The sequence below is a fragment of the Chelonoidis abingdonii genome, chromosome 21 (assembly GCF_003597395.2).
Source record: "Chelonoidis abingdonii isolate Lonesome George chromosome 21, CheloAbing_2.0, whole genome shotgun sequence".
In the NCBI taxonomy this organism is placed as follows: domain Eukaryota; kingdom Metazoa; phylum Chordata; order Testudines; family Testudinidae; genus Chelonoidis; species Chelonoidis abingdonii.
In genome coordinates this window covers 7,704,433-7,717,039 of record NC_133789.1, presented here as the reverse complement: position 1 = coordinate 7,717,039, position 12,607 = coordinate 7,704,433, and the positions used below count along the sequence as shown (strand labels likewise).

At 58.2% G+C, this 12,607-nt stretch overlaps 2 protein-coding genes across 4 annotated transcripts in view; one reads left to right on the top strand and one right to left on the bottom strand.

The window, feature by feature from the left end:
- TMEM101 (transmembrane protein 101) overlaps positions 1–12,607 on the top strand; it is a 134,558-nt gene that overhangs the window by 75,320 nt on the left and 46,631 nt on the right. The window contains exon 4 of one of the 3 annotated variants that reach the window (XR_012654667.1): positions 2,135–2,151. The exons of the other annotated variants lie outside the window; for them this stretch is intronic. The gene's annotated coding sequence lies outside the window, so the exon portion shown is untranslated. Of the gene's footprint in view, positions 1–2,134; positions 2,152–12,607 lie in introns of those variants that run through there. 3 annotated transcript variants of the gene reach the window in all.
- Positions 1–12,607, bottom strand: part of G6PC3 (glucose-6-phosphatase catalytic subunit 3) — a 147,534-nt gene that overhangs the window by 122,299 nt on the left and 12,628 nt on the right. The window lies entirely within an intron of this gene.

The window sequence follows — 12,607 nt, the reverse complement described above, 5'->3', positions numbered from 1 at the left end:
GGCCGATCCCACAGCCTCAGCCCAGCCTTGACTCCGCCTTCTGCCTCACCCCTACAAAATGACCCTGGTGCTCTTTCAAAGTGGTCTTTTGGAAACACGCCCCCTTGCACCCTGCTTCCCCCCCACTTTTCTGGAGATAACTGATGCCCCCCGCAGCCCCTGCCTGGCTCAAGTCAGATCTGCAAGGAGGGGGCGGGGGCAGATCGGGTTATTCACGCAGAGGCAGGAGATCTCAGACGTAGCCTGGGGGTCCTTGGAGCCCCGGTTGAAACCCTTTGGGTTGAAACGGCCCAGCCACCAGCCCGGTCCCCGGCTCGCTCGTGGGACCCAGCCAGCCTCTTCAGGGGCGTTGCTGCTTTAAGAGCCCAGCGGCCGCGGGGAGATTGGCAAGCGAGCGGCAGCGGCAGCGGCTGGAGCGAAGCGAGCCCAGCACCGCCTCGCCCCGCCCCGCCCCGCCGCGCATCCCAGCGAGCCCGGGGCCTTTGGAGCAGCGCCGCTGGGGCAGGTAAGAGCCGCTCCCCCGCCTTTGCGGGCAGCTGCTAACCTGACCTCTCCCCCGCCCCCCAGGGCCCCCTTTGATGTGCATTGACTCTCAGGCGTGGAGGGACCCCAGGAGGTGCCTAGTCCAGCCCCCTGCTCCAAGCAGGACCAACCCCAACTGAATCATCCAGTTTCCCCCCCCTGAGCTGGTCAGTTTCAAACCTTCCCCACGTTTCCCCCCCCCGGAGCACTGCCAGGAGAAATGCCTCCTTGCTTTGCCAGGTGGGAGCTGGGCGAGGCGGGGTGGTTTCAATAGGTGCCCAGCGAGCCGTGTCTCTGACCATCTTCCTCACCTCCCCCTGGGGCAGCCGGCTTCCCTTTCCCCCTCACCAGCCCCTGCTCCCCAGATCCCCTTGGCTTCTCCTCCCCTCTGGCCAGGGCTTATTTTGTAATGGAAGAGCCACCCAGGGGCTCAAGCAAATTTTTTTTACATTCATAACTGATGCAACAGGCCCAGAGGTGTCAGGGCTGTGAACTGCCAAGCTCAGAGGGGCCCAGGGCTCAGCCCTGCCAGGACCAGAGGTGCCCGGGCCCTGAAGTGCCTGACCCAGAGGTGCCGGGGCTGTGAACTGCCAAGCCCAGAGGGGCCCCAGGGCTCAGCCCTGCCAAGTCCAGAGGTGCCCGGGCCCTGAAGTGCTTTTCCCAGAGGTGCTGGGGCTATGAACTGCCAAGCCCAGAGTGGCCCTGGCACAAACTGAGCCCTGCCTCTGGCTTTGCGCGGACTGCAGTATTCCTACTATTGTGGGAATCATCTCTGTGATTTGTTGGCACTGATGTTTTTTGGGAGGGTGAGGGAGGGGTAATGGATTTTATTTTCTCCGCTGGTGCGTTTCACTCCCCCAGCTGCGTCCCTCCCCTGTTAAAGATGCTAATTTCGGCTTCCGGCTGTGTGTCGCTTCGGGCCGTCGAAGAGCAACATGTTGTTACGTGATAATAAAAGTAGCTGCTTTCTGAATGGATGCAGACCCACGCTGCCTATCACCACCACTTCAGTCTCTGGGCCCTGCTGGTGCTGAAGAATGGCTGGATTCAGCAGGGCTGCCCATCTGGGCACGGTTCAATCGGCAGCTTTGTTCACGTCGCTGTGCGTCCGCTCCGCAGAATAGGCCTGCGTCGCTCACAAGCGGGTACTTTCCAAGTGGGGCCAAGGAAGACATTCCCTCGCTCAGCTTGTCTCGGATCCTGGGACTGCTGTGCTGACATCTGTCAGTCATGAACGTCTGCCCCCGTCCTGTGGTTAGAGGCAAGGCTGTGGGGTGGCGGAGAGGCAGAGTGAAAGAAACGAAACGCAATGAGCAATGGGCAGCTGGAAGCTACCAGGCCTGATTCCCCACTGCCTGTGCAAAGAATATCATGCGGCAATGTTTTGCCCCCGTGCTGCGACAAGGTGCAGAGCAATGAAGAACTGGGCCCTTGGAGCCCAGCTGCTGCCACAGGCAGCATGGCCCTGCGATCTGGCTGAGGAGGATGCAGCAGGAACCTGTAGATTCTTCCCAGACTGTGTTGTCAGTTTAGGGAGTGCTGAGCTTGGAGGCAGGATCCCCCTGTCACCACCAGATGCCTCTTAAATCAGGGTTGGCGTCTGTCAGGGGAGCGGTGTGTGTGTGTGTGTGTGAGGGGAGTGCTCTGCATGTGTGTGTGTGTGTCGGCAGTGCTCTGTGTGTGTGTGTGTGTGTGTGGTCAAAGGGAACTTGTAATGAAGGTGGATGCCATGCAACCAGTGCAAATTAGTGACAGACAATAGAAACAATCAACTATTCATACATTAGAAACAGAGACTGGTGTGTCCTAGCTCCCTGTACCCTGTTCTAATCACTAGGCCGCACTCCTTCTTCGCTCTAGGAATAGGACCTAGGACAGAACCCTGATTTCCATGCTCACGGGTGGAGCCAGAAAACATTAGGTGGCCTTGTAGATCTCCTCCGCACCCCAGTCTGTTGCTAACTCTGCGCCCACTGAACTGCCCTTAATGGGCGTGTGGGATGCGCGTTCTCCTCATTCTGACTCCTGGTTGGGACGTATCCTGTCCGGTGAGGTCGTGTTGGCATCCCTCCTGGAGCAATGAATGTGCGTCTGCACCCCAGGAATGCGGATGGCTTTCTGATGCGGCTGCAGTTGGATTCACACACCAGTGCTCTAAGGTGGGACTCCCACTCCAAGCCTTGAAGGAAACACAGCAGAATCCGGGGACCCAGGGCCAAATGCTGCGTTAGCCAGCAGCTAAGTGTGCCAGGACTCACAACCTGCTCCAGGATCTGCCCACCAGGCCTAATACCAGGATTCCCACTCCCAATGGCAGTGGGGTGCTCGTGGCAGGGCTCATTCCCAGCCAGATCCGGGGGGCAGGTGGCACATCCCAGGGTGGTAGGAGGAAGCTACATGGAACCATCCGCCTCCCGGTGCTGCCACACCAAGATTCGTGCTCCCAGCCTCTGGGCTCAGCCGGATCCAGGAACTATCGCAGCTCCTCATGGGCCTATGCCTGAAGATGCTGCAGTCTGGGTGATGGGCTCAGCCTTCTTCAATCAAGCTGCCGCATGGGAGCCTTTGCTGGGAACAGGATAGCTGTCCTGTTTCCTCAGGCAGGCCTAAGAACAGAAGAACGGCCGTACCGGGTCAGACCAAAAGTCCATCTAGCCCAGTATCCTGACCACCGACATTGGCCAATGCCAGGTGCCCCAGAGGGAATGGACCTAACAGGCGATGATCAAGTGATCACTCTCCTGCCATCCATCTCCACCCTCTGGCAAACACAGGCTAGGGACACCATTCCTTACCCATCCTGGCTAATAGCCATTAATGGACTGAACCTCCATGAATTTATCCAGTTCTCTTTTAAACACTGTTATAGTCCCAGCCTTCACAACCTCCTCAGATAAAGGAGTTCCCACAAAATTGACCTGTGCACTGCGTGAAGAAGAACTTCCTTATTGTTAAAACCTGCTGCCCATTAATTTCATTTGGTGCCCCTTGTATTATGGAATAAGTAAATAAACTTTTTGCGCTTATCTACTTCTCCCACATCACTCATGATTTATAGACCTCTATCATCATTCCCCTTAGTCTCCTCTTTTCCCAAGCTGAAGATCCTAGCCTCGTTAATCTCTCCTCAGCCGGCGCTTCTGTACTGGAGTCTTGCCTGCAGCCCCTCTTCCTGGGACCCACAGTGACTTTTATCAGCCAGTAAAACAGAAGGTTTATTGGACAGCAGGAACACAGTTACCACAAGCTTGCAGGCACGTCCGGAACCCCTCACTGAGTCCTTCTGGCGTTCAGGCGTGCTTGGATTTCCCAGCTAGATTCCCCTGAATTCCTCCCATAGCCCAAACCCAAACTGTCCTGCCTCCTCCTGCCTCCGGCCGACCCCAACCCTTTTTCCTTCTCCTCCCCCAGCAGCTCCCCCCCCCTGCCTGCGGCGCTCACATTTACAACCTGACACCTGTCCCTCACCTACAGATCATCCCCGCTTCCCGGTCCCCACAACAGACAGGCCCTGACTCACACACCCTCTCCGCCCTTCGAACTAACTGAGCGGTGTCCCTCGCCAGTGACCTGCGGGAAGTCGGGCCCCCTCTCCGGGACAACGCGTCCGCTATCAGGGTTGGCACTTCCCTTCATGCATGGAACCACGTCCAAAGTCACAGTTCCTGCCGAGAGCAAGGCTCCACCTCATAGGCTGTGCGTAGTGGGATGCTTTCATCTGGTGGCAATATGCGCAGGTGATGTTGGAGAGTGTCTGTGATACGAGCGGTGATAGTGTTCGCCCAAAGAATATGGCTTGGAGCTTCTAAGGTGCCAACACCGGGGTGGGGGGGCGAGTGGCTCCAGGCATTGCCTTCTCGATTGCCGGTACGGCTAGGTTTTGCGTCCGGGTAGCAGGCTTCTTACTCAGTGTACACGAAGGGGTGTCTCTCCCTTTCATCCTCCTGCATTGAAGCAGCCGCCGCCCCAAGTTCGCCGGGCTGTCTGAGCGGGGGCGTTCGAGGTAACAACGCATAAAGGAGGGGTTATGTCGAGAGAAATCTGGTTCACCAGAACTGTGGCCACTTGACACCAGAGCCTGGCGCTTCAGCGCCGGAAGGGGCTTCCTGGCAGCGCTCGCCGTCCGAGATTACCTTGGTCTGGCTTCTCCCTTTTTCGCACAACTTCGAGTATGGTGGCCGGCGGTTAATGGCTAAGAGGGGGCTCGGCGACGAAACCTTTCGCGAGTATATCCCCCATCCAGATAAGCCTGGACCTGCTTACTTGTTTGGGCGCACCAGAGTCTCTCGAATCACCTCGCACCCTTGCGGGTCTGCTCGAGGCCAGGCTTCTTGCTCCCCACGCCGATGCCCAGGGTAAAGATTACATGTCCGCCATCCCCAATCCTTGACACTTCCTCATGCCTTTACTTTTAATCCCGAGCCTCGCAATCGGATTCAGGACATGGGGTAACCTGCGTACACGGTTATTTTTCACTCCAGTCTTGCTTGTGAAGCCGCAAGTCGTTGCGAAATATAGGCCACCGGCCAGAAACTCTCCACCCCGCTGCGAGTAGCTACCACCAGGGCCGGTGTGGAAACGGTCCGCGCTCCTTTGAGGACCAAAGGCGCAGCGGGCAGAAACTTCGGAAGTCATAGCTACACCAGGAGGGGTTGAGAAGCCGAATTTCGAGCGCTGGCATCTCATCCAGGAAGCAAACAGACTTACCATAAGCCCTGTAAAGATCATGTGTGTAGTGAGGGGTGGGTGGGTGTGTGGATAAGCCGAGCGACGGTCCCAGTGTTCGAGGACTCGGTAGCCTGGTGCTGGTGTAGCCACTCAGGACTACGGGTGGATGCATGGCTTGTTGGGTCGATAGTCGCACACTTGAGAACCGAATTGACCCATCCTTCGGACCAGGCGCGACCACACTGGCGAAGCCCAAGGCTTGTAAGGATCTTTGCGGTTGTAAACCCCGGCGAAAGCCAGACGATGTCCTCTAGCGCTCCGCTCCAGATCCGTCGGGCGTTGTACGCGAGTGCAGCGCCGAAAAGCTTTGGGATCATCTGGGTGATAGGAGGAATGTGGCCCAGTCTCCACCGTCCATGGTGACAATTCGAAAGTCTATTGGTCGTCAGGGCTTGTTGTGTATAAACAGCTTGCTTATGGATAAATTGCAGCACCTCTGAGATTCTCAAGCTGGTCTCGGTGCGCCGTGTTCAGCTCGTTCAGTGAGTGAGGAGTAGTGTGGACCAGTCCAGGGTGGAGTGAACCACTTTTGTGCATGTGCCGCGAGGGAATAGAGTGCCAGCCAGCAGTAGGCTTCATCTCCCTCCCTTCCGCCTAGGTCCAACACGTGGTGACGGGCTAGACATGCCAGCATTTCCTGCCGCCCTGTCATGAGTTGTGATTGTGTCATCATGTTCACATGTTGAGCCACCGCCGTATGGTGCGCCGGTTCGGACAGCGTCGCATCGCACGTAGTACCTCTTGCACGTGCTTGCATAACCTGATAGGGCCCGTTCCCGAGCTGCACTGGAGTTGTTTTCCTCACAGGCGATGAGAGAGCCTATGACCTATCCGCCGAAGGGGGGGGGGGGTGGGGGGCAGAAGCTCGGGGCGGGCCTGGTGGCGGCGTCATACCAGTAACCATCTGCTTTCCTCTGGGCTCGGGCCAGATTCTCCGCTGCGCGATGGGCGCCATGGATTCTCGGCCCAGTTCTCTTGTGCCTGTCCGGGGGAGGTCAGACATGAGGCATCCACCAGCTGACTTCGCCCTCTGGGGGAGTGGTCCTTTGCCCGCTCCCATCCTTGCAGTCTTCATGTCAGAGTCCAGGCGCCGCCCTTAAGCGGTCCCCCATTAACATACAATCGAAAGCAAAAGACCCTGGTAGACTCTGCGGGTGGGTGGTTTACCTCCGCTGCTGGCCTGGCGGACACAGCAGGGAGTTGGGGATGGTAGGTATCAGGTGCCCAAATCCTGCGGGGGTGCTGGTGTCATAAAATGTTTAAGCATCATCTTCAGCTCCCGATGAACCCTTTCCACCAGCCCGTTGGACTGGTGATACGCTGCAGGCCCACTTGTGCTGCACCCCACAGTTCTTGCCATAAAGATTCGAGGCAGGTCCGTAGCCACTGATTGGGACACCCCTGCCATCCGGTTAAAGACTCCTTGGGAAGACCCAGGCCCGGCTGAAAATCGGTCGCAGCCGCATCTGCCACGGTGTATGCTGCTGGTCATCGGATAGAGGACCAAGCCACCGCCTCAGTCTGCGGTGTGGGGGGTTGGTGGGTGGGGTGGTGGGGGGGTGGTAGCGAGGAGCTGCAAGAACCCACCACCACCAGGATGTGTTTTGTCGTCCTTGACCGGTCATGCGTGGGAGGAGGTCCCACTATGTGCCGGGAGGTGAGCCGAAGCCTTCTGGAGTACAGGTGTCTTCTGGATGATGGGGTGAGAAGGCCTCAGATGGAGTCTGTGCTTTCCTTCTTGCGCGTGCGCTTCCTCCACCCCTATCGGCAGGATCACGAGGAGGGGCCGGGAGTACTGATGCGACCTGGGCTGAAGAGACCCCAGCCAGTAAAAGTACGTGGTACGGCCTCTGCCGAGGTGTGCGGCCGGGTATCCCTGTCCTGCGAGAGGTGATATCATGGCAGGGATCCAGCATGTCTGTTGGCGAAAATCTTCTGGGGGACCACCAGCTGCCTCCTGACCCACCATGAACTACTACCTCCCCTGGGGGAGCCCTTCTCGGTACGAGTGAACCCCTTCTCCACAGGAAGCTCTCCTTGCAACCCTCTCCTCAGCGTCTGTTCCACACTAAGGTCAGCTGCGGTCCGGTCTTCCGCAAGGAGATCTTTCTGCAACTCCGCCTGGAATCAGCAGCGGGAAGAAGGGACCCAGCCTCTCTCTTGCTGGCGGCTAGTCGCAAGCCCTCATCTGAGGCCCTGCCCCTGTGGACGCTGCGCCCGCGGCGCGCCAGAGTTAGGTCCTGCGAGCTCAGGCCGAGTGACCTCCGCGCTTAGTTGGGTCGCAGATCTACTTCTGGCGGGGTGGCCCGACTCTGACTCTACGGAGTCGGGTGTCGACCGACTCGGGTCGACTCTAGAAGTGTCCTTACTAGCGAGTTCTCTCAAGGTCCGGCCTCCGAATTGAACACGTCTTGTGGGCAATATATGTGATCCCCCCACATCCCTGGCGCCTGCTGCTCTCCCCGTGTTTGTCAAGGCACTCTCCACGGCACCCTTTGAATGGTCCACGTCCCGCCCACGCCTATCAATCATGCTGTGGGCTTGTCGGGCACCACTCCGTTTCTGAGCCACTTGCACGCACCTACTGGCGGTTACCGGTCAAGGTACACCTCTGCCCCGCTGGTTTGTTCCTAACCGAGTTAACCTCACTGTCCCAGTCTTACTGCAGGGAAACAATGCACTCTTTTCCGGGACGGGTGGGTTAGCCCCTGTAGTGCTCCACGCTGTAACCTAAAGCCATGAGAGCAGTGAGGTCGGCGCTTCGAGCCCTCCTCTAGATGAACTACTGGGACCTGTCTTCCCCTCCGTCTACGCGGCTGGGGGCAGCAAGGCTGCGGATTATCCAAAGTTCGGGTAGCTTGGTCCCCCCCTCCACTCACCGCAGGCCGGGCCTGCAGCTGCTCTCCTACATAGCTGCAGCTCCAGAGCTCGTGTGTACGCTTTTCTCCTTCGCTCCAGCTCGATGTTTACGCTTCTGCCCATAATCATTTGTGAGCCCCTAGTTCGTTAGTATGGGAATAACAAGTAAATAATCTGTCTGCTTAGTCTATCGTTTCTTCCACGATCACTCATGATTTTATAACCTCTATCATATCCCCCCTGAGTCTCCTGTCTTCCAAGCTGAAGGTGGCCAGCTCTTTAATCTCATCCGCCAGTCCGGCGCTTCCATTAGCGCCTAGCAACGCCTAGGGCGCCAGGATTATTGGGTGCTGGCATTTTGTCGAGTGCGGAGGTCGGCGGGGGGCGTCCGGCGGAGCGCCACAGTCAGTGCCTCTGTAGTCCAGCGTGTCCTGCTGGCTTCTTAGTCAGCTGCCCCGCAGTCGTGCCTTGTGACTTGGGTCGGGCTGCTGTCCCGCGCTCGCGTGGAACCTCCCGCCTAGGCACGGACGGCCGTGAGCGGCAGCCTCGCCGGGTTGAGCCGCCTGGGGTGACCCGTAGCGGCGCGGGGGGGTGGGTGGGTGGTGATGAGGGGGGGGGGTTGGGGAGGGGGGGGAGGTTGGGTGGTAGGTGGTGGGTTGGGGTGGTGGGTGGTCGGTTCCGGTTGAAGATGGGGGGAGTGGTTGTGGGGGGGCAGAGGAGGGGTGGGTCGGGGTCAGTGGCGAATATGTGCCGATGCGCGCTGAAGCGGCTGCGACTAAAAACCCTCTAGCAGCTGGATCCATATTCTCTCGTGCACTAGCGTTTGGGTGGGTTCCCTGTGTTATGGAGTGTTGCAGCTGCCGTCCAATAAAGACCTGCGATTCCATCGTTCCCAGTGTCGAGATTCCTCTTGCCTGTCACTCCAGGAGTGTCTCCCATGCTTGGCCGACCTCCTCGATCACCAGGCATGAGCGGCAGACAGAAGGCGAGCAGATCTAACTCATCTCCAGCTTATGGCTTTAGGATAGGGGTGCTGTAACCTGGCAGCTGCTGCATGGACTGTGCTTACGTCTATACCAACCCACCTCCTTAGATTCATCTCTGGTGTGAGATGCTCGTACGGCTAGCCGATCGGGGGATGCATCTTCACGGCTTCCTACGGATGCATCCCCCATCCTTCCTCCCAGCTCCTTCTGGAGTCCAGAGCACCCGCACTGATCCTAATGTTATGATTTCTTTTCTATTTCGGTCCCTAACTTCCTGGTGTCTTGTTTAAGTCCGACTGGGTCACAGCGAGTGGGCTGATGTGCCATGGGGCCGCTTTGCATAATGCTGGTCTAGTGCAAATCCAGATTGGCTCAGGGTCACATCCACCGCACTTCCGCATGCGGTTCAGCTGAAGAACTGGTATCTGCCCCTATTTCACTTCTCTGAGCCTGCTCCCCCAGACCAGAGTTGCCTGTGGCTCTTGCCAGGAACATTGCCAAAGCACCGCTCATTGCTATTCTGGTTTTGTATCTTGGTGGTGGCAGAGAATTGTTAACCTTAAAGCACAAACAGAAAGCACTGAGTCACTGTTTCAGTTCTTTGCCTACCTAGCCTGAGGGCCTGATTCATCTCCTCTTTGTGAGAGGCCTGGAGTTTGACAGCAAGAGTGGAGCAGAGAGGCTGGCTCGGGCCAGAGCCCGCATGGGAGCTGCCTGGGGAAAGTGGTGCCCATCCCGGCTTTGTGGAGAGGTTGTTTCACCCATGGGGCCTTTCAAAGCTTGGGTGGGGGGTTGGGGTTGGAGGAGAAGCTGACCTGGATGTCACCTTCTGTGACCGGAGGTGGCATGTCCCCGAATCAGGGAGGAATTCGATGCTGAGTCTCTGCCCTGAGGAGTTCACAACAGTCCGTGGGCGGGAGGGTGCGGAGACCTGCAGCCCCCAGAGGCCAGCTCCTGGCACATGGGGGCTACGAAGCCGGGTAAACCAGCCTTTTTGGAATCTCCCCCAGCAGCACAGGGCTGTTAGATGGGCCTGCATTGCCCCTGGGTGGAAGGGAAGCGGGCTGACCGGTTCACACTGTGCTCCGGTGGATCTGGATCACCTGCAGCAGCAGCCCCAGGGGCCTCTCTCGCTGCAACCCTGATGACCTGGCAGGTGCAGAGGCGGCTGAGTGATGTCCTGCAGCCCACATGGCTTTTGGAGCAGCGTCACTTAGCATAATAGAGACTGGCCCTGTCCTGGATTGGGAGAAGGGCCCACGGGCCCTCCCCTCGTGACCTGCCCTCCCCCGTCCTCCCCCACCAGCTTGGATCCCTAGCCAGCTCCCTGGCAGCATCTCCAAAGGTGACAGCCGGCTGCAACCGTGAGGGGTGGGCTCTGGGGCGGCTCCTGCTGCTTCCATATCGTTCTCCTGCTCCAGTGTTGCTATGGCAATCAGGGTATTAGCATCTCCTCTGTGTGCTGGCAGCTTGTCCATGGCCCTGTTTCCTTTGGGCAGCCCTGTCCTCAGGACCCAGGCCTGGGCTTGTTCCCTACTCCTGGGGCTGCTGTGTGCTCAGCCGCCCCTTCTTTGGCTGCTGGCTCCAGGCCGGGATTTGGAGCTGGGAGAGGCAGAGAGAACCACAGGGTCTGGCTGTGTCCGGCAGCCTGGACAGATGCGCCCTCCACTTTGCAAGCACCATAGACTGGCACTGGCTCTTCCCTGCCACAAGGGGTGCTAGATGGGCGAGGCCCCATCCAGGGCAGCCTGCTGTTGCTCTGGGGTCCTGAGCCGACTAGATCTTTTTTTTTAACCCCCTTGAGTTCACTGGCGCTGGGAGATTGGAGCTGCCGTGGGCGGGTGGGAACGTGGCGCTGAAAGGGTGAATGCCATTCCAGTAGCAATCCCCTTCCCGGGAGGATTTTAGGGAAACAACTGCAGACAAGGTTCCTGTTGTCTCCCAGCAGGGGGCGCTGTTGGGGAAGGAGCAGGAGTGTTGGCTGTGATTGACAAGGGGGTGTTCCCAGGTACGCCAGTCCCAGACCTTCCCAGCAGGGGGCGCTTTGGGGGATGGAGCAGGAGTCCTGGCTGTGCAGGGGCGGGGTGACCTGGCGAGACAGAGCAAAAAGCATGGGGAGGGAATGGGTTCCTTACGGGCATCTCCTCTCCCAGTCAGCAGCGAGCGTCCAATTCACAGCTGAGAGGTGTAGAGGGAGGTCGTCGAGTCCTGTTCCCTTTGTGGGCCAAGCTCACGCGACAGAGGCTTGTTCGTGGGACTGCTTAAATCTGGTCAAATTTGGCAACTTGGGTCATCAGTGTCACAGCGCATATTTTTGGGCGGGCAATTTGGTCAGCTTGGGGGGGTAGCTGCTCAAGCGCCATGGGAGTTGGGGTGGACGCGGCAAGACAAGGTGCCCTGTCGCCCACAAGGAATGCAGGGCCTGGGCAAGTTCAACATGCCAGACCGGAGATGGCGTGTCTTACCCAAGGTCGGAGTTGAGTAGCACCACGTGGCATCATCAAGCAGTGGCACAGTTCGGCACACGGCTAGGGGCGTCAGTGGACAAGCGCAGCGATACGGGACCACACAGGCTTGCAGAGAGAGAAAAAAGGTGAAAAAGTAGTCACGTCGAAGGGGGAGAGGCGGGGCTAGCAGTGAGGGGCAAGGAAACAGAGGAAAGGAGCTATATGGGGAAGCTATACCCTCCAGGATGCTGTCAATCTCAGCAACCCAGGCTGCGCACACCTACTGTGGGCATACAAGTCTCCGTGAATTCCTGCTGCCGGATTCGGGCTCTGGCGAGGGTGTGCACACCTAGTTGACCTGGCGAGACAGAGCAGGAGCAGCAGCATGGGAGGGAACTGGCGTTCCGTTACGGGGCAGTCTCCTCTCCCAGTCAGAGCAGCGTCCAGATCTCACAGCTGAGGAGGCTGTAGAATGGAGTCGGTCAGTCTGTTCCTTTTGGGCCAAGCTCACCCCCACAAGGCTTGTGTGTGGGACTCTTAAATCTGGTTTCCAAATTTGCAACTTGGTCCTCCAGTGTCACCTATGCCGGGCAATCGCTGGGAGCTGCTCAAGCCCCATGGGAGTTGGGGTGGTTAGGGGCAAGACAAGGTGCCCTGCGCCCACAACGGAATGCAGGGCCTGGGCAAGTTTCAACAATGCCAGCCGGAGATGGCGTGTCTTACCCAAGTCGGAGTTAGTAGCAAGCCACGGCATCATCAGCAGCTGGCACAGTTCGGCAGAGGCTGGGGCGTCAGGGCTGGCAAGCGCAGCTTGATCGGGAACACACACAGGCTCTGCAGAGAGAGAAAAAAGGTGAAAAAGTAGTCACTCGAAGGGGGAGAGGCGGGGCTAGCAGTGAGGGGCACAGGAACAGAGGAAAGGAGCTATATGGGGAAGCCTATACCCCCAGGATGCTGTCAATCTTCACCCCATGGCTGCGCTACCCTACTGTGGGCATACAAAGTCCGATCCGTGATTTCCTGCTGCCGGATTCGGGCTCTGGCGAGGGTGTGCACACCTAGTTG